Source organism: Lithobates pipiens, unplaced genomic scaffold (genome assembly GCF_037356315.1).
Source record: "Lithobates pipiens isolate NorthernLeopardFrog02 unplaced genomic scaffold, aLitPip1_a1.2 Scaffold_13, whole genome shotgun sequence".
NCBI lineage: Eukaryota > Metazoa > Chordata > Amphibia > Anura > Ranidae > Lithobates > Lithobates pipiens.
The window spans coordinates 348,479,985-348,506,033 of NW_027507718.1; the positions used below are offsets into that span (position 1 = coordinate 348,479,985).

At 49.4% G+C, this 26,049-nt stretch overlaps 2 long non-coding RNA genes across 3 annotated transcripts in view; one reads left to right on the plus strand and one right to left on the minus strand.

The window, feature by feature from the left end:
* Window positions 1–1,218: 1,218 nt before the first annotated feature.
* Window positions 1,219–26,049, minus strand: part of LOC143975101 (uncharacterized) — a 36,805-nt gene continuing 11,974 nt past the window's right edge. The window contains exons 2-3 of the long non-coding RNA XR_013272328.1: window positions 17,101–17,276; window positions 1,219–1,384 (exon numbers count right to left, since the gene is read on the minus strand). This is a non-coding gene — a long non-coding RNA (uncharacterized LOC143975101). The remainder of the gene's footprint in view (window positions 1,385–17,100; window positions 17,277–26,049) is intronic.
* Window positions 18,205–25,104, plus strand: LOC143976119 (uncharacterized). Of its 2 annotated transcripts, XR_013272520.1 has the most exons (4): window positions 18,205–18,283; window positions 19,661–19,679; window positions 20,514–20,618; window positions 24,879–25,104. It is a non-coding gene; the product is annotated as an uncharacterized LOC143976119 (long non-coding RNA). The 2 variants fall into 2 exon arrangements; XR_013272519.1 differs by lacking the exon at window positions 18,205–18,283 and having other exon boundaries at window positions 19,590–19,679.

Below are 26,049 nucleotides of genomic sequence, written 5' to 3' on the forward strand. Positions count from 1 at the left end.
AAAAAATAAAAAATAAAACACACCGACATTCGGCCGGTGTGTATGCCACCCTGTCCAACAGAAGCCGGCCATTTGGTTGGCTTCTGTCAGACGAACATGCTGAAAACAAGGAGCCAACCGACTCTCGATCAGCGGCAATTGGCAATCAGCGCAGATCGCCAATTGGAGTGTTCTGGCGCGAAGGGCCATCCGTGGGGGAGATCGCTAAACTAACTTCACATAGTTAGTACAGCAGCTCTAACCGGAGCTGAAGTTTTTTTTCGTTTAACCCACTGGGTTGATTGGAAAAAAAAAAAATGTGTGCCAGGCTTAAGCCCATTGGGCTTAATGGAAAAAAACTGACAGTTCAGGAGGAGCTGCTGTACTATCTAATGTTAGTACAGCGCTCTTCCCTGCTGTGATACCGTGTTCAGACAGGGGGACGCCCCCCTACCCCCTGCCTGCCACAACACTCTGGTCAGCACACCTTTTTTGGTCATGCCCTCTTTGACAGAAGCTGGCTTTCATCGGACTGGCTGCAGTACACGGGTCGAATCCCCCCCGACATTAGGCCTGTGTGAACTAGGCTTCGGAGCCCCCTTCCCATCCAAGTATGAAATAATTTGGCTATAACACAAACATTAATACAATCATTGCATTTCTTTATTCAAAATTATTTTTTAACACTCGAGAGTCTATTGTTGTTCTCTCTAAGTTAATAAGATACCATAAAAAAACAAAAAATAAAAAATAAACACACACACACAGGTCTGTTACATTACAGGGAGCACTGGGCAGGGTGGTCAAACTCTGGTACCCACATAGTCCTATTCAGACAACCTGCTCAACCATTACAAGGTTAGTGGAAGGAAGACCATGAAAATGTGAGTTTAGTATAACTGGCCAAATTCATGAAGCTTTACACAAGGATGATAAACTTTATTTTAGCCCATTTATCAATCATTTTTTTTTAAATTAGGTTCTTTATACTGATATTAAAGTTTTGTAAGCTGAGCCACATAACTGGCTGAATAGGACTTCAGTGGGGATTTCCAGATACAAAAGTGACATCACGAGCCTCATATCTCAATGATGTTACAAGTCTCCAGCTCCTGATGTTTGGCCAACAATGACCTCACAGTCCGCAAACTGGTACACACATTTGTCTAAAGAACATTTTGAAACAACGGACAATTTAGTGCAAAAGAGTCTGAATTCACATTATTCCAGTCAGAAAAGGTTGGTACAACAACATCTTTAATTATAGAGATGCTACTTCTTTATACATTGTGTGGTGCCCAGTCTGGGAAGGTGTCTAGATCAAACACGGGTATTCCTCAAGCATAAAGTCCAAAACATAAAACGCCAGCTGGCTGATGAATTTTGTCCCCAGTTCAGCTTTCATCTAAAAAAAGAAAATAAGGAAACAAAGATAAAGTATTAGAGCAAAGCCAATGTACACCATGTTCAAATACAATATATCAAAAGCTGCAATTGTGTCTAAATAGAAGAGGGGTGTGTATAGTTATTTGAATGTTGGTGTCCTTTGTGCATTTCTTCCAGATCTGTGCAGTAATCCAGCATGCAACAACTGCTGCACTTTCCCCTGTTCAGGAGCTTCCTATAATAAAAACCAGTCAGCGCTGCTCTCTCGCCCCGTTCAGGGTGACTGGCCTGGTGTCTGCCCCCCCCACCCCCTGCAGTTTCTTGCAGGCAGCCTGTAGTTTAAAGTGATTCTAAGAGGCAGAAGGTTTTTCAAAGCTTCTTTAAAGGCTGCCCGGGGACTCTGCTTCCTCATTGGCTGAGACAACAGCGGGCGCCATTGGCTTTCGCTGCTGTCAAAGTCAGTCGGCCAATGAGTAGAGAGAGAGAGGGGGGGACCAAGGCCAAGCGCCGCTCTGCGTCTAAATGGACGCACAGAGCAGGGGCGAGGAAGCAAGCCTACTCGGGTGCCCCCACAGCAAGCTGCTTGCTCTGGGCAGGAGGGAGGAGCCAGGAGTGCCAGCAGGGGATCCGAGAAGAGGAGGAACAGGACTGCTCTATGCAAAACTTCTTCACAGAGCAGGTAAGTATAACACAAGTATAGCATAACTTTAAGGATAAGTCCATCTTTGGGAACATGTGCCACACGTTTTTAGGGTGGAACATGTAACATGTTCCCAATTCTGTAGCCGCTGCCCAATTCCCCCTCCCTGTGACAGCAGTATGGGGAGAAGTTCCACGTACTATTGGTTAGTTTTTCAAATTAGCACAGCCATGCGGGGCTCTGCCCACACAGCTGCATCATTTATTCTTAGAGTTCTGTGAATGAACTACAAGTACCGACATTCTTTGCGGATGTCGGCTTGTAATTCTCAATGAACAACTACAGTGCTGTGGAGCTCTCTAGGTAGTTCATCGATTCTTCCTCTCAGTGTATCTGCATTGCCCATACGGGATGTACGGGCACACAAATGCACTGACAGGTCTGCAGGAGATCTGCACAGAACCAGCAATCTGCTAATCGCTAGTGCAATGTTTTTCAGGCTCAAAAATATATATATATTTTTTTTTTAAAGCACTTTAACCTGCAAAAAATGTTTTTTTCTTTTTAAAGTGAACTAATTTGAACAATTTCCAGCCCAGGTGTATTTTAGCATTCCTTGCCTACATGTAAAAATCATAATTTTTTGCTATAAAACAACTCCAAAGAACCCCCAAACATATATTTTTTAGCAGAGATCCCAGGGAATAAAATGGCGGTCAGTGCAACTTTTTATGTCACATGGTATTTGTGCAGCAATTTTTCAAAATGCATTTTTTTTTAAAAAACAGTTTCTTGATTAAAAAAATAAAAATAAATATAAAAAAACACACACACACACACACACACACCAAGCATTATGTTAGCCCAATTTTTTTGTATAATGTGAAAGATGATGTTACGCCAAGAAAATAGATACCCAACATGTCAAATTCGGTACTTAATCTCCATAGGCAACATTTTACAAATGTTTACAGGTTACCCGTTTATAGTTACAAAAGAGGTCTTGGGATAGAATTATTGCTCTCACTACAACATTCATGGCAATACCTCATATGTGTGGTGTGAATGCAGTTTTACATATGTGTTCACTTCTGTGTGTGGGACCGGGGTGCTCCAAAAAATATATATATATATATATTTTTTTTACTCTTAAAAAAAAAAAAAAAAAATATTGAAAAGGAAAAAAAGTGTAATCACTTTTATTCCCATTACAAGGAATGTAAACATCCCTTATAATAGGAATAGTGCATGACAGGTCCTTGTTAGAGAGAGATGTGGGGTCTATAAGAAAAAAAACAAAATAAAAAACACACAATCTCAGCCGTTTCCGTTAAAATCACAGTAGTGTTTACATTTGCCGAGGCCGGAAGTGATGTCTTAACGTCGTACCCGGCCTCCGAAGGTCATAGAGATGGCCGGGGACCATCTGGTCCTTGGTCAGCTCTATGGTAAATGGCCCCTCCTGCCACCTGTAAAAACAGTGATTGTGATTGTAACTATGATTGTTTTTACTGTGCAGGGAATCACTGGCAGAAAAAAAAAAATATCTGGATGATGCCTGCAACTCCATCATTCAGATATCTCCACTCAAAGTCCAGGACATCATATGACGGCCTTGTGCGGGAAGTGGTTAAGGACAGCTGTGCCCCTCCCAAAGCTCTGCTATCTGTACAGGATACATGCAGTACAATGATGGTGCCAGCACTACTTTTACAAGGTAATATTGAGGTTTGCAAAGACCTTTGGTGCACACAAAGCGGCTATTGAGGAACATATTGAAAAAAAAATGTAGTTTGTTCTGCACTCGTGTAACCCGTTTTTAGCAGACAGTGGGCTGAAGTCCGCTGTCAGCTGACGTCACAGAACCGGTCCAGGCAAGATCGCGACACTGGAGGCGGGATCCGCCCACAAACCTGGACCAGCACCCGGCTTAGCCTCTCAGCGAGCCACTTAAAGCCTGAGCCGGCCGCTCCATTCCAATCCACAGCCCAGCACTACAGTGAGCAGTGACTGAGCTCTCTACTCAGGGAGCTGTAAGAAAAGAGCGATCTGCGGTGTTAGATCTCTCAGTTCTCAGTGTTAGAGCCGGCGGGGGAGCGATGCAGCATCCACCTAGGTAAGTATAAATCTGCAAAAACCCCAAACCCCATACTTCTCTTTTAAATGCATGTCACAGCCACCATAGTTTGCCACTTAAAATGTTGGCAATGTATAGAGAATATGTCATTATGATATCCAGTGTTAGACGTGGATTGGCAGCAGGCAAAAGGAACGCACATGAGGCACTTTGGTTTCTTCAGCCCTTATCCAATGAAAACAAAGTTTAGTTTAATTTTAAATCTGAAATCTAGGCAGATATTAAAGACAAGCATGAATGCAGTTCTGTAATTAATATATCAGTAAATGTATTTTTAAAATTTCAAGGAGTGTAAGGACCTAAATCTGAGCTGGTGTCGGCCTATTGCAGTTTCTGTACAGTAAGTATGGAGTGTGATAAGAATAAGCAGCACAAGCAGCCAATCAGTTCATGTGCCAACAAGAATGTTGTTAATAGAAAGCAGCGTGAAAGATTAGCTCATCGCTGTGTTGCTTCTCTTTTCACTGTCCAATCACAGGGGGTCCAGGGTGATCTGGGCTCAGAAGAAGTGGGTTGAATGATGCTGGACATCAAACTCAGGTCATCTTGTGGCAGAAAAGACGTCCTTACAGGGGAAATTCTCTGGATTGAAAGTGAATATTGCTACAAAAGCGGCTTCATTTTTGCCTGAAGTTTTGCTTAAAGCGGAGTTCCACCCATATAAAAGTCAGAAGCTACAAAAAGTGTAGCTGCTGACTTTTAATAATCAGACACTCACCTGTCCCACGGTCCAGCGATGTGGGTGCAGGAAACCTCGTTCCTCTCCCCCTCCTCTCCACAGTGCCGTCATTCTGTGGGCGCCCGGCTGTGCCTTCACAGCCGGGCACGCACTGGGCATGCACGAGCCGTGCTGTGAATGGCCAGACAATCTTCTGGGACCTGTGACAAGTCCCAGAAGATTGCAGGGAGGGAGGTGATCTTCCTTCTGGCGCCCTGGAAGTGAGAGCTGGGTGCCTGTAAAAACAGGGTACCCCCCCTCCTCCCCCAAAACAATGACATGTCAAATGTGGCATGTCAGGGGGTCACCTGTACTTAAAGCAGAAGTTCCATTTTTGGGTGGAGCTCCGCTTTAAGTTAAAGAGTTCCAGAGTGTAAAAAAAAAAAAAAAAAATTAAAAAAGGTCAGCTGCTCTGCAAATACTATAGCTGCTGTCCTTTAATACAAGGACACCGCTGTGTGTCCCAGAAGGTAGCGGGGAGGGGGACAACCGCTGTGCGGCAATCTTACTAGGAAGTGGGAGCGTGTACCTGCCAAAACCACGTACCCGCTCCCCCCCTGCCAAAAAATGACAAATGTGGTGGTGGAGGGTGCGAACAAACGGAGCTCTGCTTTAAGATTATGTTGCTGATACAAATGTACCAAAACCTCAGCTGGGAGAATGTAGTGATAAAACCATCTCCCAAAAAAACATTTTATGACACTGAGACTGAATTTTTAGACGTAAAATAACCATCCTAGACAGTGTCGTACACCCTCCTTATAATGAAATAGTAAAGTCAGTGTAAGCTGCACACCCACAATAATTATCTCCAGCATGCAATCACAGTATAACAATTCGAACTCAAGGGTGTTGTGAGGAGTCTAAAGGGGAATAAATATACCCAAAAACTATTGTACAGTTCAAATAGCATCAGAATAAGGCTAATGGGGTATTAGTAACATTGAATATTACACAGATAAATAAAATATGTGAATTACTGTAAAACCTGAACGGAACCTGCATTCAGTTTCAAATTTTGGACTTTGCTGGCTGCATGCTTGTTCCAGGCCAGTGACTAAGGAAGAAGATTATAAGGATGACAGTCTGTACCAATGCCATGCCGGGCCAAACATTTAAAATAGGGAAAGATCAAAGCTGATATTTTCCAGTTCCACCAGGTGGCAGCACATTACCAAAGTTTTTCAGTGCCAATGCTACTAGGAAGCCTGGGGGCTGCTTGTTATGATGTCTAAAAGGATAAACAATATTATTACTTTAGAACAGTTCACTAAAATTGTCCGTTTCATAATTCAATAAAATCTTTCTCGGCCTACTTCTCTTGTGGGCAACAAGCGCGCACTTACTTTTGCACTCCTGTGACCCGGAGTCGGCTTATTATGGGCTATTGCCCGCTGTCAGCGAACATGGCAGGGAAGTTACAGCCTCTGGAAGGATCCCGACCATATTGTTGGGATCCACCCAGCTTCCTGATCAACAGCTTGCTCTGAATCTTAGAATACAGCCAAGAGCTGAAGCCAGCTGCGCCCACCCCTCCTCTTGGAGGAGCCGGAGGAGAACTGAGCGATCAGCAGTCTTGCGATTGCAAGTTTTCCCGTCTTAACCGCATGCCGACCAGCCGCCGCAGTTGTACTCAGCAGTTGTTGGCTCAGCTGCGCGAATCACCGTTTTGTTACGTTGGTAACATAAACGGCCACTAGAGGGGACGTGCGCACCCAGCTCGCTCCCCGAGCCGCTCGGGGCACACGGAGAACCGGGAGCTGTGTATGTAAACACAGTTTCCGGTTCTCTGAGCAGGGAACTGACAGATCGTCTGTACACACAGAGTATGGACAGCGATCTGTTAGTTTCCCTGCACAGTCCCATCCCCCCTTCTATTAGAACACAAAATAGGATACATATTAACCTCTCTCCTGCCCCCTAGTGTTAACCCCTTCACTGCCAGTGACATTTTTACAGAAATCAATGCAATTTTAATCGCACTGATCGCTGTATTAATGCCAATGGTCCCAAAAACATGTCAAAATTGTCCGATGTGTCCGCCATAATGTCGCGGTCATGATAAAAATCACAGATTACCGCCATTACTAGTAAAAAAAAAAAAATATTAATGAAAATGCCATAAATCTATCCCCTATTTTGTTTATAACTTTTGCGCAAACCAAATCAATAAATGCTTATTGTGATTCAATTACCAAAAATATGTAGAATACTTATCGGCCTAAACTGAGGGGAAAAAAAACTTTTTTTAAAAAATATATTTTTAAGGGATATTTATTATTTCAAAAAGTTAAAAATAATGCGTTTTTTTCAAAATTGTCGCTTTTTTTATAGTGCAAAAAAAAAAAAAAAAGCAGAAGTGATCAAACACCACCAAAAGAAAGCTCTATTTGTGGGGGAAAAAAAAAGGACGTCAATTTTGTTTGGGAGCCACGTCGCACGACCGCGCAATTGTCAGTTAAAGCGACGCAGTGCCGAATTGCAAAAAGCGGTTTGGTCTTTGGCCAGCCAAATGGTCCGGGTGGTTAAAGAGGAGCTCCAGGCTACTTTGGGAAAAATTTAAAGTCAGCAGCTACAAATACTGTAACTGCAACATTTAAAATAAGGACACTTACCTGTCCAGGGATCCCGCGATGTCCTATCCTGAGCCAATTCTTCAATTGGCTTTGGGTGCAGGCGCCAACACCTCTGGTAAGGGAAACAGGAAGTGAAGCCTTGCAGCTTTACAGCCTGTTACCTCCTGTGCATGCGCGAGTCACGCTGTGCCTTGTTAATGGTCCCGCAGTCTTCTGGGACCTGTGTGTAGGGTGGGTAGGGGGCGAAGTTCTGGGTAAGTTCGCCATGGTGATCTGAGCCAGAAGTGGGAGTGAGTACTTGCCTAAACCAGGTAGCCCCCCGCCGCCCACAAAAGTGCCAAATGTGGCAGTGGAGGATGCAAACAAACAAAAAGGAGCTTTACCCTTTGGGTGGAGCTCTGCTTTAAATCCCGTATAAAGGTTTGTTTTTTTCTTTTTATATACCCCAAACTTCTCCTATCAAGATAAAAAGCCTTCTCTGTTCAGCACCCCCCCCCCCCCCCACAGCCCCCCTAATACTTGCCTCAGGTCCCTCTAAATCCACCAAAGTTGCAGAAGTGTCTTGGCTGCCCAGGACTCCCTTCCTCATTGGCTGAGACAGCAGAGAGGACAGAAATTCTAATTAGTATTAATCACTCCGGAAGGTTTACCCCCTTCATGACCAGGGCAATTAACTGACAATTGCGCGGTTCTGCGATGTTGCACCTAAACAAAATTGACTTTTTTTTCCCACAAATAGAGCTTTCTTTCGGTGGGATTTGATCACCTCTGCGGTTTTTATTACGCAAAAAAAATAAAATAAAAAAAAGAACAATAGTTTTTACTTTCTACTATAAAATATATACAATAAAATTTATTCGCATATATATTCTTCTACATCCCAATAAGTGTATATTGATTGGCTTGCGCAAAAGTTATAGCGTCTACAACTATGAGATATATGATTTTGTTTTTTTTTGCTTTTTTACTAGTAATGGCGGCGATCAGCGATTTTTTAGCGGGATTGCAATAGACAAATCTGACACTAAGGCCCCTTTTACCTGAAAGTTGTGCAATTTTTGCCACGACTTAAAGCAATGCCTGTGTAATCTTTAGGTCTATGGACCTCAAGTCGGACCAAAGCAGGGCAGGGACTACTTTAAAGTTGCACAGATATGAATGGTACTCATTGGAAATCATGGGGTACGACTTGTCATGCGACTTTGTAGTCCCAAGTGTGAAAGGGGCCTAAGGTCCTTATCACACTTGTGCGACTTTGGACATAGGAATCACATGACAAGGCGTACCCCATGATTTCCAATGATCATCATCCATATCTGTGCAACTTCAAGTTGCACCAACTTCAAAGCAGTCCCTGTACTACTCTCTTCGACTTTGATGCAAACTGACATCCGTAGAAATTAAAGCGGTTGTATACCCGCTAATTTTTTTATTTTTTTTGCCACCTGCAAAGGAAATGGCATAATGAGCTAGTATGCACCGCATACTAGCTCATTATGAAATACTTACCTTAGAACGAGGCCCGACATCTGGCCCGATCCACGCCGAGGGAGCTGACATGCTCCCTCTGCGTTTCTTCCGGGTATCGCGGCTCCGGCGCTGTGAGTGGCCGGAGCTGCGATATCGTCACTCCCGTGAATGCGCGCGGGAGATTTCATCCCGGTAGGGTCCGGCGACTGCCGGGCTTTCAGCCGAGAATCCCCTTGTGCGCACGCGCCGCTGCAGTCAGCGGCGCATACCGAGGGGAATATCTCCTAAACCGTACAGGTTTAGGATATATTTTTTTTTACCTACAGGTAAGCCTTATTATAGGCTTTCCTGTAGGTAAAAGTAAAAAAAAAAATACCATACAACCACTTTAAGTTTACACAGGCATTCCCTGAAATCGCATTCCCTGAAGTCGCATTCCCTGAAGTCGCATGAAAATCGCACAACTACCAAGTCGGATGAAAGATCTCACTTTTTGGGGACCAGTGACACTAATACAGGGCAAAAAATGCTCGGTTTTAATGACACTGACAGAGAAGGGGTTAACAGTGGCCGCGATCAAAGCATAATATGTGCTCGTAGGGAGTGCTTTATAACTGTGTGTGGGGGTGGGGGTGCCTTGACTGGAGGAAGACAGATCACATGATCTCCATCATCCTCTCTGAGGGAATGGCGGTCTGCCTCTCCTGAGAACGATCAGCGTGTCCGGGTGGACATCACGTCCACTGGAGCCGCTGATTGGCTTCCGCCGTGTCCAATCACAGCGGGAGTGGGTTCACTGGCGGTACACGCCCCTGATCCAGCGCACAGAATCATGTACAGGTATGTGATTTTGTGTAGGAGGGTCGCCCCCGCAGTAGATCTGCATGGAGAGCTCCATATCAGAGTAATACACAATTACTTCTCTCTCCTCCTTTCTTTATACACAGATTTCTCTTCTATCTCTATCACTACTGGCTGCATCTAGTGCAGATTTATGGACATACCTGAGGACTGTGTGTATATAAAACCTCTAGAGACGGTATATACACCCCATATCATTATCACCTATATACAGTCTACTTGTATAATATCAAGGTCTCCATATATGGCTGAGAACAATTGTATTTTATCTCCAGGGCTCTCCTCTCCCTCCCACTTTTTCTCACCAAGCTCCTTTCATGTTTTAGTCAATCAGATGGAGGTCACCTTTCTTTTTGGTGTCAGCAATGATTCATGCAGATATCAGAGGAACGAGGCAGTAGACAGAAATGAGCCTTAGGGTGCTTTCACATGGGGAGGATCAGTGCTGATCCGCCCCGGGGATATCCGCTTGCTCAGCGGGGATTGCTGGAGTGATCTCCGCTGAGCAGGAAGATGACAGGTCTGTCTCTGTACACTGCGCAGGGGACGGACCTGTCACAGCGCCGCATTCCCCTATGGGAGATCGGGTGACTACGGACCGCAGTGTCCGTCATCACCCGATCCGATGACGGATGGAAAAATAGCTTTTTCCTCCGTCACACTTTTTCGGATCGGAGCGGATCGGATGTCAGCGGACTTGTCACTGCTGACATCCGACGCTCCATAGACCTCTATGGAGCATCCGTTCAGGTCCGCCTGAAAAACTGACATGGGGACCTGAACGGATCGTCCGTGTGAAAGGGGCCTTACTGCTCTGGACTGAGACAAGTACACACTATAGAGGGATATGCTTTGATCAGATTTCATTACAACCACTTCAACCCCCCAAATTAGCAGTCATGGAAGTGTCATTTATCCATCCCCACATTAGATGTCTGTGGCAGGAAAAAGGTGGGGTAAGACTTGCTGGTACACTGACTGGGGGGGAGGGGGGGGAATGACACAACAAGGCTGGGGGAAGGGGGGGGTTTGGCAGATGACAGGACACTGCTCGGTGGGGGGGCCATGACAGGACACTGCTCGGTGGGGGGGCCATGACAGAACACGGCTCCGGGGGGGGGGCATGACAGAACACGGCTCCGGGGGGGGGGGGGCATGACAGAACACGGCTCGGGGGGGGGGGGGGGGGGGGGGCATGACAGAACACGGCTCGGGGGGGGGGGCATGACAGAACACGGCTCGGGGGGGGGGGGGCATGACAGAACACGGCTCGGGGGAGAGGGGCATGACAGAACACGGCTCGGGGGAGGGGGGGGGCATGACAGAACACGGCTCGGGGGGGGGGGGGCATGACAGAACACGGCTCGGGGGGGGGGGGGCATGACAGAACACGGCTCGGGGGGGGGCATGACAGAACACGGGGGGGGGGGGGGGGGCATGACATAACACGGCTCGGGGGGGGGGGGGCATGACAGAACACGGCTCGGGGGGGGGGGGCATGACAGAACACGGCTCGGGGGAGAGGGGCATGACAGAACACGGCTCGGGGGAGGGGGGGGGCATGACAGAACACGGCTCGGGGGGGGGGGGGGGCATGACAGAACACGGCTCGGGGGGGGGCATGACAGAACACGGCTCGGGGGGGGGGCATGACAGAACACGGCTCGGGGGGGGGCATGACAGAACACGGCTCGGGGGGGGCCATGACAGAACACGGCTCGGGGGGGGCCATGACAGAACACGGCTCGGGGGGGGGGCCATGACAGAACACGGCTCGGGGGGGGGCCATGACAGAACACGGCTCGGGGGGGGGCCATGACAGAACACGGCTCGGGGGGGGGGGCCATGACAGAACACGGCTCGGGGGGGGGCCATGACAGAACACGGCTCGGGGGGGGGGCCATGACAGAACACGGCTCGGGGGGGGGGGGCCATGACAGAACACGGCTCGGGGGGGGGGCCATGACAGAACACGGCTCGGGGGGGGGGCCATGACAGAACACGGCTCGGGGGGGGCCATGACAGAACACGGCTCTGGGGGGGGGGCGATGACAGAACACGGCTCCGGGGGGGGGGGCGATGACAGAACACGGCTCCGGGGGGGGGGGGGGGGGCGATGACAGAACACGGCTCGGGGGGGGCGATGACAGAACACGGCTCGGGGGGGGGGGGCCATGACAGAACACGGCTCGGGGGGGGGCCATGACAGAACACGGCTCGGGGGGGGGGCCATGACAGAACACGGCTCGGGGGGGGGGGCCATGACAGAACACGGCTCGGGGGGGGGGCCATGACAGAACACGGCTCGGGGGGGGGGCCATGACAGAACACGGCTCGGGGGGCCATGACAGAACACGGCTCGGGGGGGCCATGACAGAACACGGCTCGGGGGGGCCATGACAGAACACGGCTCGGGGGGGCCATGACAGAACACGGCCCGGGGGGGGCCATGACAGAACACGGCTCGGGGGGGGCCATGACAGAACACGGCTCGGGGGGGGCCATGACAGAACACGGCTCGGGGGGGGGGGGGCATGACAGAACACGGCTCGGGGGGGGGGCCATGACAGAACACGGCTCGGGGGGGGGGGCCATGACAGAACACGGCTCGGGGGGGCCATGACAGAACACGGCTCGGGGGGGCCATGACAGAACACGGCTCGGGGGGGCCATGACAGAACACGGCTCGGGGGGGGCCATGACAGAACACGGCTCGGGGGGGGCCATGACAGAACACGGCTCGGGGGGGGCCATGACAGAACACGGCTCGGGGGGGGCCATGACAGAACACGGCTCGGGGGGGGCCATGACAGAACACGGCTCGGGGGGGGCCATGACAGAACACGGCTCGGGGGGGGCCATGACAGAACACGGCTCGGGGGGGGCCATGACAGAACACGGCTCGGGGGGGGCCATGACAGAACACGGCTCGGGGGGGGCCATGACAGAACACGGCTCGGGGGGGGCCATGACAGAACACGGCTCGGGGGGGGCCATGACAGAACACGGCTCGGGGGGGGCCATGACAGAACACGGCTCGGGGGGGGCCATGACAGAACACGGCTCGGGGGGGGCCATGACAGAACACGGCTCGGGGGGGGCCATGACAGAACACGGCTCGGGGGGGGCCATGACAGAACACGGCTCGGGGGGGGCCATGACAGAACACGGCTCGGGGGGGGCCATGACAGAACACGGCTCGGGGGGGGCCATGACAGAACACGGCTCGGGGGGGGCCATGACAGAACACGGCTCGGGGGGGGGCCATGACAGAACACGGCTCGGGGGGGGGCCATGACAGAACACGGCTCGGGGGGGGGCCATGACAGAACACGGCTCGGGGGGGGCCATGACAGAACACGGCTCGGGGGGGGCCATGACAGAACACGGCTCGGGGGGGGCCATGACAGAACACGGCTCGGGGGGGGCCATGACAGAACACGGCTCGGGGGGGGCCATGACAGAACACGGCTCGGGGGGGGCCATGACAGAACACGGCTCGGGGGGGCCATGACAGAACACGGCTCGGGGGGGGCCATGACAGAACACGGCTCGGGGGGGGCCATGACAGAACACGGCTCGGGGGGGGCCATGACAGAACACGGCTCGGGGGGGGCCATGACAGAACACGGCTCGGGGGGGGCCATGACAGAACACGGCTCGGGGGGGGCCATGACAGAACACGGCTCGGGGGGGGCCATGACAGAACACGGCTCGGGGGGGGCCATGACAGAACACGGCTCGGGGGGGCCATGACAGAACACGGCTGGGGGGGGGCCATGACAGAACACGGCTGGGGGGGGGCCATGACAGAACACGGCTGGGGGGGGGCCATGACAGAACACGGCTCGGGGGGGGCCATGACAGAACACGGCTCGGGGGGGGCCATGACAGAACACGGCTCGGGGGGGGGGGGCATGACAGAACACGGCTCGGGGGGGGGGCCATGACAGAACACGGCTCGGGGGGGGGCCATGACAGAACACGGCTCGGGGGGGGCCATGACAGAACACGGCTCGGGGGGGCCATGACAGAACACGGCTCGGGGGGGGGGGGCGATGACAGAACACGGCTCGGGGGGCGATGACAGAACACAGCGCGCGGGGGGGGGGGGCGATGACAGAACACGGCGCGCGGGGGGGGGGGATGACAGAACACGGCGCGCGGGGGGGGGCGATGACAGAACACGGCTCGGGGGGGGGGGGGGGCGATGACAGAACACGGCTCGGGGGGCGATGACAGAACACGGCTCGGGGGGGGGGGGGCGATGACAGAACACGGCTCGGGGGGGGGGGGGGGCGATGACAGAACACGGCTCGGGGGGGGGGGGGGGGGGGGCGATGACAGAACACGGCTCGGGGGGGGGGGGGCATGACAGAACACGGCTCGGGGGGGGGGCCATGACAGAACACGGCTCGGGGGGGGGCCATGACAGAACACGGCTCGGGGGGGGGGGGGGGCCATGACAGAACACGGCTCGGGGGGCGATGACAGAACACGGCGCGCGGGGGGGGGGCGATGACAGAACACGGCGCGCGGGGGGGGGGGCGATGACAGAACACGGCGCGCGGGGGGGGCGATGACAGAACACGGCTCGGGGGGGGGGGGGCGATGACAGAACACGGCTCGGGGGGGGGGCGATGACAGAACACGGCTCGGGGGGGGGGGGGCGATGACAGAACACGGCTCGGGGGGGGGGGCGATGACAGAACACGGCTCGGGGGGGGGGGGGCGATGACAGAACACGGCTCGGGGGGGGGGCGATGACAGAACACGGCTCGGGGGGGGGGGGGGCGATGACAGAACACGGCTCGGGGGGGGGGGGCGATGACAGAACACGGCTCGGGGGGGGGGGGGGGCCATGACAGAACACGGTTCGGGGGGGGGGGGGCCATGACAGAACACGGCTCGGGGGGGGGGGGGCCATGACAGAACACGGCTCGGGGGGGGCATGACAGAACACGGCTCGGGGGGGGGGGGGGGCCATGACAGAACACGGCTCGGGGGGGGGGGGGCCATGACAGAACACGGCTCGGGGGGGGGGGGCCATGACAGAACACGGCTCGGGGGGGGGGGCCATGACAGAACACGGCTCGGGGGGGGGGGGCCATGACAGAACACGGCTCGGGGGGGGGGGGCCATGACAGAACACGGCTCGGGGGGGGGGGGCCATGACAGAACACGGCTCGGGGGGGGCCATGACAGAACACGGCTCGGGGGGGGGGGCCATGACAGAACACGGCTCGGGGGGGGGCCATGACAGAACACGGCTCGGGGGGGCCATGACAGAACACGGCTCGGGGGGGGGGGGGGGGCCATGACAGAACACGGCTCGGGGGGCGATGACAGAACACGGCGCGCGGGGGGGGGGGGGGCGATGACAGAACACGGCGCGCGGGGGGGGGGGATGACAGAACACGGCGCGCGGGGGGGGGCGATGACAGGACACGGCTCGGGGGGGGGGGGGGGGCCATGACAGAACACGGCTCGGGGGGGGGGGGGGGCCATGACAGAACACGGCTCGGGGGGGGGGGGCCATGACAGAACACGGCTCAGGGGGGGGGGGGCCATGACAGAACACGGCTCGGGGGGGGGGGCCATGACAGAACACGGCTCGGGGGGGGCCATGACAGAACACGGCTCGGGGGGGGGGGGGCCATGACAGAACACGGCTCGGGGGGGGGGGCCATGACAGAACACGGCTCGGGGGGGGGCCATGACAGAACACGGCTCGGGGGGGGGCCATGACAGAACACGGCTCGGGGGGGCCATGACAGAACACGGCTCGGGGGGGGGGGGGGCCATGACAGAACACGGCTCGGGGGGCGATGACAGAACACGGCGCGCGGGGGGGGGGGGCGATGACAGAACACGGCGCGCGGGGGGGGGGGATGACAGAACACGGCGCGCGGGGGGGGGCGATGACAGGACACGGCTCGGGGGGGGGGGGGGGGCGATGACAGAACACGGCTCGGGGGGGGGGGGGGCGATGACAGAACACGGCTCGGGGGGGGGGGGCGATGACAGAACACGGCTCGGGGGGGGGGGGGCGATGACAGAACACGGCTCGGGGGGGGGGGGGGGGGCGATGACAGAACACGGCTCGGGGGGGGGGGGCGATGACAGAACACGGCTCGGGGGGGGGGCGATGACAGAACACGGCTCGGGGGGGCGATGACAGAACACGGCTCGGGGGGGGGGGCGATGACAGAACACGGCTCGGGGGGGGGGGGGCGATGACAGAACACGGCTCGGGGGGGGGGGGGCCATGACAGAACACGGTTCGGGGGGGGGGCCATGACAGAACACGGCTCGGGGGGGGGGCATGACAGAACATGGCTCGGGGGGGGGGCCATGACAGAACACGCCTCGGGGGGGGGGGGCCATGACAGAACACGGCTCGGGGGGGGGGGGCCATGACAGAACACGGCTCGGGGGGGGGGGGGCCATGACAGAACACGGCTCGGGGGGGGGGGGCCATGACAGAACACGGCTCGGGGGGGGGGGCCATGACAGAACACGGCTCGGGGGAGGGGCCATGACAGAACACGGCTCGGGGGAGGGGCCATGACAGAACACGGCTCGAGGGGGGGGGCCATGACAGAACACGGCTCGGGGGGGGGGGGGCCATGACAGAACACGGCTCGGGGGGGGGGGGGCATGACAGAACACGGCTCGGGGGGGGGGGGCCATGACAGAACACGGCTCGGGGGGGGGCCATGACAGAACACGGCTCGGGGGGGGGGGGCCGTGACAGAACACGGCTCGGGGGGGGGGGGCCGTGACAGAACACGGCTCGGGGGGGGGCCGTGACAGAACACGGCTCGGGGGGGGGCCGTGACAGAACACGGCTCGGGGGGGGGGGCGTGACAGAACACGGCTCGGGGGGGGGGGGGGGCCATGACAGAACACAGCTCAGGGGGGGCCACAGCTCGGGGGGGCATGACAGAACACGGCTCGGGGGGGGCCCCATGACAGAACACGGCTCGGGGGGGGGGCCCCATGACAGAACACGGCTCGGGGGGGGCCCCATGACAGAACACGGCTCGGGGGGGGGGCCCCCATGACAGAACACGGCTCGGGGGGGGGCCATGACAGAACACGGCTCGGGGGGGGCCATGACAGAACACGGCTCGGGGGGGTGATGACAGGAGGGGAGGGGGGTGATTAGTGAACACGGAGGGGGGGTGATTAGTGAACATGGAGTGGGGGGGGGATTAGTGAACATGGAGGGGGGTGTTGAGGATGATTTGGGGTCTCCAGCTCTGTCTCCTCCCCGGACTTTTCTCCTCACCATTCCCGCGGTCTCCTCTCCCCCCCCTCTCCTGCTCACCTGCACAGCTCTGCGCCCCCCAGCCGCCATTTCTGCCCCCCGGGACCGTTCCTCTCAGCTCCCCCCTCAGTAACAGTCTCTCGTCACTCCTCCATAGAGATTTCCAGTACTAAAGATGGCCGACGGGTGATGATGAAACCAAAAAATCACTGTCGGCTGATCGGGATAGGAGACACCTGTGGCGGAGATCGGTATTACAGCCGGAGAAGACAGAGATTGCCATCTTGTGGCCAAATTCAAGAATAACCATTAAAATCACCCAATACTGTTGAATTAGAATTAAAATCAATAAAATGATATAAAATTGATATGGGTTTGTGTTATATGACATAGTTGGTGTGAGGCGCATCAGGTCAGGTGCTTCAGTAAGAGGCGCTGTGATTGGTCACAGGATCTTATTTAACTCCAGTCTGAGGCGGTCTCAGGTCACTTCTCCTTAGCGAGTTGACGGAGTGACATTCAGAGAGGATAGCTCCTGCATTTCACTGCGATTTTCAGCGACTGACAGCGAATAACTGCGATTTTTATTGATATTCATCGCTATTACTAACCCCTATTATAATATTATTGTTAATATTATAATTTTTTAGCCTTTTTCAGGTATACAGGCATCCAACACCAACAGGATGCCTCGGCCTTCACGTCCCGGATCCCGGCGAAGGCGTTCACGTCAGGACGGCGACGAGTCACCAATCGCCCACCGGACGCGATCCAGAGCTCCACATCGGCGGAGACAGGAGGCAGAGCCACCCAGGAACAGGAGCCGTTCGCCAAGACACCGCGACAGGCCTGCTGAACATCTCCCAGCACCGCCGCCGGCCATGGAGCCGCGTGGCGAGGAGCAGGTAATCTGTATCATCTGTTTTGCAGGGTATGAAGGTGGAGAAGACACGACCACTCTGACCTGCACTCACCAATTCCACACGACGTGCATCCAGCGGTGGATGGAGGAAAGCGCAACCTGTCCACTGTGCCGGGCTGCTATCCCCATCCCCCAACAGGACCACGGCCATCAGGGGATCAACAGGTTTGACATTCGGGTTGATGAAAATGGTAATATGTGGTTCATTGACATTGAACAGCAGCTGATCCGCAGGATTGACTTGGAGTATGGACTAATGTGGCAAAGGTTCATTGAGAATCTATAGAGTAACATCTTTTTCTTTATATATACAGGATTCCAGTAGGTTTTTTTTTTTTTCTTAAATGGAAAAAAACTAATTTTTTTTTTATAAATATATATAGAAATTGTATAAATGTATATGTATAACGATAACAGATATTTTCTTTTTATACAGCCTGCTTGTAGTAGTAATTGTAATTGTTTATGCTTGTACTAGTTTCCTAGTAGTTTTGAAAAAAATAAATAAAAAAATTGTATAAATATATATGTATAAATGCATAAATATAACAGATATTTTCTTTTTATACAGCATGCTTGTAGTAGTAAATGTAATTATTTATGCTTGTTTTAGTTTTATAGTAGTTTTGAAAAACAAAAATAAAAAAACAAAAAAATTGTTTAAATATATATGCATAAGTATAACAGATACTTTCTTTTTATACAGCAAGCTTGTAGTAGTAATGGTAATTGTTTATACTTGTAGTAGTTTTATAGTAGTTTAAAAAAAAAAAATATATATATATATATATATATATATATATATATATATATATATATATATATATAATTAGGGCTGGGAAATTTAAAGATTAATTCCTTGATTAATCGTTAAATTTTTTTAACGATCAAATTTTTTTTTTGATCGATCAAAATTCTTTTGATCGTTACTCATCTCTCCACCGGCTTCTGGGTCTTCAGGGAGTTCTGTCAGAGATCTGGTGACGTCACTGACATCAACGTCACCGGCCTCCCCCCCCCTTCCCCAAATGCCTCTGTAACGACATATTTGGCGACCCATCGCAGTTTGCTACGGAAGTGACATTCCGTCACCGCCATCTTGCTACACCCCACACTCGTCCACAGTAAGGATACACAAAGAAGGGGGAAAGCGAACATGTTGTTGCACCCACCGGAGTTTCGCATTTTAGACCTATTTATAACAGGAAAGTCAGTTTATATAGTGAAATACGGGACTTAGAACTCCGTCTGACTGCTTAGATGTTGAAATTTAAAAGCAGCGAACTTCTGTCAGATTAGCAAACCTGTGAGATGAGAAGGGTTGCCGCTGCTTTTAAAATTCAAGATCTAAGTAGTCAGACAGAGTTGTAAGTCCTGTATTTCACTATATATACTGACTTTACTGTGCGTTATAATTAATTGAAATTAGTTGATTAAAAAAATAATCGATTAATCGAACACAAAAATTTTAATCAGTAACAGCCCTAATATTTTTATATATATATATATATATATATATATATATATATATATATATATATATAAACAGATATTTTCTTTTTATACAGCATGCTTGTTGTAGTAATTGTAATTTTTTTATGCTTGTAGTAGTTTTATAGTAGTTTAAAAAAACATAAAAACCAAACAAAAAAAATTGTATAAATGCGCAAGTATAACACATTTTCTTTTTTTATGCAGCATGCTTGTAATAGTAATGGTAAGTACTAGAAGTTGTAAAAGTTTTATGATATTTTTGAAAAAAAAAAAACATTTTTATAAATATGTATAAGTATAACAAATATCATCTTTTTATACAACATGCTTGTAATTGTAATTGTTTATGCTTGTAGTAGTTATATAGTTTAAAAAAACTATACTAAATATATATGCATAAGTATAACAGATATTTTCTTTTTATACAGAATGCTTGTAGTAGTAAATGTAATTGTTTATTCTTGTAGTAGTTTTATAGTAGTTTTGAAAAAACAACCCCCCAGAAAAAAATTGTATAAATATATATTTCTTTTTATACAGCATGCTTGTAGTAGTAGTAGTTGTAATTGTTATGCTTGTTGTAGTTTTATAGTAGTTTTGAAAAAAAAAAAAAAAAGTTTAAATATATATGTATAAGTATAACAGATATTTTCTTTTTTATACAGCATGCTTGTAGTAGTAATGGTAATTGTTTATAATTGTAGTAGTTTGACAGTAGTTTTGAAAAAAAATAAAAAAAACAAAAAAAAAAATGTATAAATATATATGTATAACAGATATTTTCCTTTTATACAGCACGCTTGTAGTAGTAATGGTAATTGTTTATGCTTGTAGTAGTTTTATCGTAGATTTGAAAAAAACAAAGAAAAACAAAAATTGAATAAATATATATGTATAAATATATAAGTATAACAGATATCTTGCAAAGGGGGGGGGGGGGGGGCTTGTATTGACGGCCTCCTAGCAAAGTAGATCTGCGATACAGCCGTCATTCGGCTATAGCACGGATCTGAGGGGGTTAAATATTAAATCTCACTCCATTCCTTTTTTTCCCCAGCCAGTGACACAAAGCCCTGGAAATTATGTTGAGGAGATTGCCAGCAGGGGACCCATCAAAAAGAAGGTTAGGGGCCGTTCTGTACAAAACCATCGCACAGAGAAGGTAAGTATAACATGTTTGTTATTTTAATAAAAAAAAAAAAAAAACTGAAGGCACCTGCCATGCTGGTCCTGGGTTTGCTGATAGGGAGGAAGACTGAAACAGAAAAAGGAGATAAGGTCACGTTTGCTGATCTTCTTTCCTGCTACCCAGTTGCATTCGCCATGCAGATTCTGGGTTCACCAATGGGTACATGGAGCCTGGAAAAATGTGGCGACAGAACAAGTAGGAGACCAGCATTTTCTGGGGTATGCAGAAGTGATCTGCCAAAAGAATAAAAAAAGGAATCAACCAGCGCAAAATACAATAAACCCTAAAAATACTGCCGCTGAATTACTGAGGGTCAAAATATCAAATCCCAAATAAATCAATGTAAAAGTACAGCGCAGATAGAACTCACTATTACAAACTAAAACTAGAATCAAAGAGAGGATCAAATACTGGTAACGAATATTGGGCTTGCTATATCTCAGGCATATCATCATCACCAGCTCCCAGATAAGGTACATGAAATGAAAGCAACGAAACATAGTGCTCTCTGAATACTAAAAACTATTTTAGAGTGCTAAGGGGAAATCTGGGATGTAGAGGAGTCACAGTGCTGGGGGGATATCTAGGGTGTAGAGGGGTCAGAGTGCTAAGGGGAAATCTGGGATGTAGAGGAGTCACAGTGCTGAGGGGATATCGAGGGTGTAGAGGGGTCAGAGTGCTAAGGGGAAATCTGGGGTGTAGAGGAATCACAGTGCTGGGGGAATATCTAGGGTGTAGAGGGGTCAGAGTGCTAAGGGGAAACCTGGGGTGTAGAGGAATCACAGTGCTGGGGGGATATCTAGGGTGTAGAGGGGTCAGTGCTAAGGGGAAATCTGGGGTGTAGAGGAGTCACAGTGCTGAGGGGATATCTAGGGTGTAGAGGGGTAAGAGTGCTAAGGGGAAATCTGGGGTGTAGAGGAGTCACAGTGCTGAGGGGATATCTAGGGTGTAGAGGGGTCAGAGTGCTAAGGGGAAATCTGGGGTGTAGAGGAGTCACAGTGCTGGGGGGATATCTAGGGTGTAGAGGGGTCAGAGTGCTAAGGGGAAATCTGGGGTGTAGAGGAATCACAGTGCTGGGGGGATATCTAGGGTGTAGAGGGGTCAGAGTGCTAAGGGGAAATCTGGGGTGTAGAGGAGTCACAGTGCTGGGGGGATATCTAGGGTGTAGAGGGGTCAGAGTGCTAAGGGGAAATCTGGGGAGTTGAGAATCCAGGGGTGTGGAGGTGGTAACAGGATAACAATGGTAGGGGGAAACCTGGTGTATGTGTGTGGGGGGGTTAGTTGGATGGAGTTAGGAGTGATGAATGTATATAAGATGTAGAGAGGTTACAATGTTGGGGGTATCTGAAGCCCTGTGAGGCTGGATGGTGCTACATGATTTTTATTGGCGGCCATGTCTATACTTGTTACTGAGCATCATTCTAGCAGATATATTATATGCACAGGACAGCTTTGTTACTTTATGTATGTAGTATTTCCCCACTGTTTCTTTGCTGTACAGAATGATTGTTCATGTAGTTAAAGCGGAGCTCCACCCAAAAGGGAAGCTCCGCTTGTCTGCCTCCTACCTACTTGATGTCTGTTACCTGCGCTGTCTCCATTGTAGGGGGCCCACAGCATTACTTTGTCCAGGGGGGCCCATGATGCTATTAAGACGGCCCTGGTGACAGGTTCTCTTTAATGAGACATCTGAGGTCTCACCTGTCATCACTGATCTTCTCTTCCTCTACCTGGTGGCACCCACCATGCAGGTTCTGGGTTCACCACTGGGCACATACCATGGAGCCCAGAAAAATGTCAACGGAGCATGTGAGGGGGGACCGGAATCTGTGAAAGCGATCCGGCAGAAGCCCTTGGGTGTAAATTAAATTCTTTACACTTTTCTCTTACTTTTTATATTTCCTATGTGATGCATTTTTGGTAACAGGTTCTCTTTGATGAGACATCAGGAGTCAAAAAGAGCTCTGATGTGACATCTCACCTGTCCTTTAATAAAACTAACAGGACTCAGAAGTGATGTTTTAGATGTTGCTTTTGGTTTATTAACAGGAAGGGGAGATCATCAAAGAGACATTGCTGATCCCCCTCTCATCTACCTGGTCCCAGGTTTTCTGATGGACACGGAGCCTGGAAACCTGATGGAGGAGGACCCAAAATCCCCCAAATAAGGAGGTTCAGGGCCGCTCTGTGCCATCTTGTTGCACACAGAAGTTTAGTATAACAGGTTTGTTATTTTAACCACTTCAGCTCTGGAAGGTTTTACCCCTTCATAACCAGGCCATTTTTTGTGATACGGCACTGTGTAGCTTTACCTGACAATTGCACAGCAGTGTGACGCTGCACACAAATACAATTGATGTCCTTTTTTTCTCACAAATAGAGCTTTCTTTTGGTGGTATTTGATCACATCTACAGTTTAAATTTTTTGCGCTATAAACAAAAAAAGACAGACAATTTTGAAAAAAAACCCAATATTTTTTACCTTCTGCTATAAAACATTCCCAATAAAAAAAAATCCAAAAATCTAATTTCTTTATCAATTTAGGCAAATATGTATTCTGTTACATATTTTCGGTAAAAAATCCCAATAAGCATATATTGATTGGTTTGTGCAAGAGTTATAGCATCTACAAACTATGGCATATATTTATGGATGTTTTTTTTTATAATTTTTTTTTACTAGTAATGGCAGTGTTCAGCGCTTTAAAGCGGGACTGCGACTTTAAAGCAGACAAATCTAACACTAAGTTACACTTTTTAGGGACCTGTGACACCAATACAGTGATCAGTGCTTAAAAAAATGGACTGTCACTGTATAAATGACACTGGCAGGGAAGGGGTTAACACCAGGGGCGATCATGGGATTAAATGTGCTCTCAGCAAATTCCTTGGGGTGTCAAAAAGGGGTATTTTGGGGCGTGGTGCACTGTACTGCCCTGCCATTTTAGCACCTCAAGAAATGAGACAGCAAGAAAGTAAAAGCTGCGTGAATTCCAGTATACAGTATATACCATAGTTTGAAGACGCTATAACTTTTACGCAAACCAATCAATATATGCTTATTTGGATTTTTTTTACCAAAGAAATATAGCTGAATACATTTTGGCCTAAATGTATGACAAAATTTTAGTTTATTTGATATTTTTATAACAAAAAATAGAAAATATTGGTGATCAAATATCACCAAAAGAAAGCTCTGTTTGTGGGGAAAAAAGGACATCAATTTTGTTTAGGTGCAGCGTTGCTTTACCGTGCAATTACCAAATTGCAAAAAAATGCTCTGATCGGGAAGGGGCTAAAAGCTTCCAGGGGTCAAGTGGTTAAAAACGCTTTAACAAGAAAAGGAGATAAGCAAACAGACGTTCACTAATCTTCTTCCCCTCTACCCAGTGGCACCCACCATACAGGTTCTGAGTTCACCGATGGGCACAAAGAACCCGGAACAAATGGTGACAGTGCATGTGAAAGGGGGACAGGCATCGCCTGTGATATGTGTAAGCGTTCCGACAGAAGCAACTAACAGAGTGCAGATCGCAATCCATTCGTGTTTTCTCTAGCCATGGGAAAATGAAACCAGGACCTGAAAGTGGCATTTATATGTCGCATCTGAGTCATCAACAGGAGGGGAAGATCAGCAAACAGAAGTCCACTGATCTCCCTTCCAGCTACCCAATGGCACCCACCATACTGCTCCCAGGCCTGGAATTTTGAAGGAGGAGGAGCCAAGATCACTGACGGTGAACCCCAGAAGAGGAGTTTCAGGGCTGCTGTTTGCTTTGCAGAAATGCCAATCAGCTGCAGCACTGATCTGTGTGTTCTGACAGCAGCAGTTGTGACATAAATAGTTGTGGGTTTAACAAACATTTTTAGCATATGGAATCTTCATGGTCTAAATCAGTGGTTATCAACCCTGTCCTCGGGGCTCACTAACAGGCCAGATTTTATGCATTACCTTGGGGAGAAGCAGACTAAAATACTGCAATCACTGATCAGCGAATGATATCACATGTGATGTATTTTAGTTATCTTGCAAACCTGGCCTGTTTGTGGGCCCTGAGGACAGGGTTAAATGACCACTGGTCTAAATAACAGGACATGGGAGGGGTGTATCATTTGCTTACATGGTACTTAGTTGCTCCACAAGGATGTATATCAGGTCATGTAAATTGTATACATGTATAAAACTATAAATATATGTATGTTTCCTTTCTTATTGTTGTTTTTGTATTGCAGAACTATTTATCCATTTTGTCGGTTCATCTTGTTCACCTGAGGAAGCCAATGCTTTGGCGAAACATGTAGGGAAGTCCCAACTTGAATATCTAATCAAAGGCCGATTACCACACTGGGGCCTTTACTATCTGGACTCTGCTCCCCAATATCATTTGTTTTTTATTATTTATTGTTGTTTGTAATTAAATTGTGATTTAATAAAATTAATTATATAATATTTTACAAATCATGGTGTACACATGTCTTTTTCCTCCCACTTTTTTGATTCTTTCTTATTGGGATGAGGTGCCCTGTCTAAATACGGACCCTATCGCCCCACTTTCTCTCCAATGTTCTACTATATTAGGTGTTCCTCTTTTCAACTCAAAAAGTTGGGAGGTATGGAACAGGTACACTTACTTGCAAGTGTTTTTCCTATAAGATTTGCATTTTGCATTTTTACCCACAAGCTCCCGTCTCAAATCAATTGTTACCAATTGTTTCTCTCTTTGGAAATGACATAAGGGAGGTTATTTACGAATGGCAAATCCACTTTGCACTATAAGTGCAAACTACAAGTGCAAAGTGCACTTGAAATCCGAGGGGGACATGCAAGGAAAATAAAAAACAGTATTTTAGTTGCACATGATTATGATTATGATAAAATCAGCAGAGCTTCCCCTCATTTCAGATCTACCCCTCAGATTTACAGCGACTGCACTTCCAAGTACACTTTCAGTCCAATCTCAAGTGCACTTTGCACTTGTAGTTTGCATTTGTAGTGCAATGTGGATTTGCCTTCAGTAAATAACCCCACATAGAAGTGCATCCGCTTTTATATCCAATACATACTGTACCACAATGCATGCCAAAATATACAACAAACGTATATTATTGCATACTGAACATAGCATGAATCATTAGTATCACGATACAGTAAATATCTGTTCTTTATGACTACACTTATATTTATCACTAGATGGTACTCTTCATGAAAATTTGAGATGCTTAAAGAAATATAAAAAAAATAATCTTTTGAATATATTTTCCTTTTGGAATTCAGTGATAAAAGCCTAAAGGCCCGCTCACACATCTCTGTGTGTGTGTGTGTTAACATGTATTAAAACCTGCAATTTCCCTTAAAGTGTTACTCAACCCACAACAGTAAAATCAGTCTGTCTTCTCTGATCTT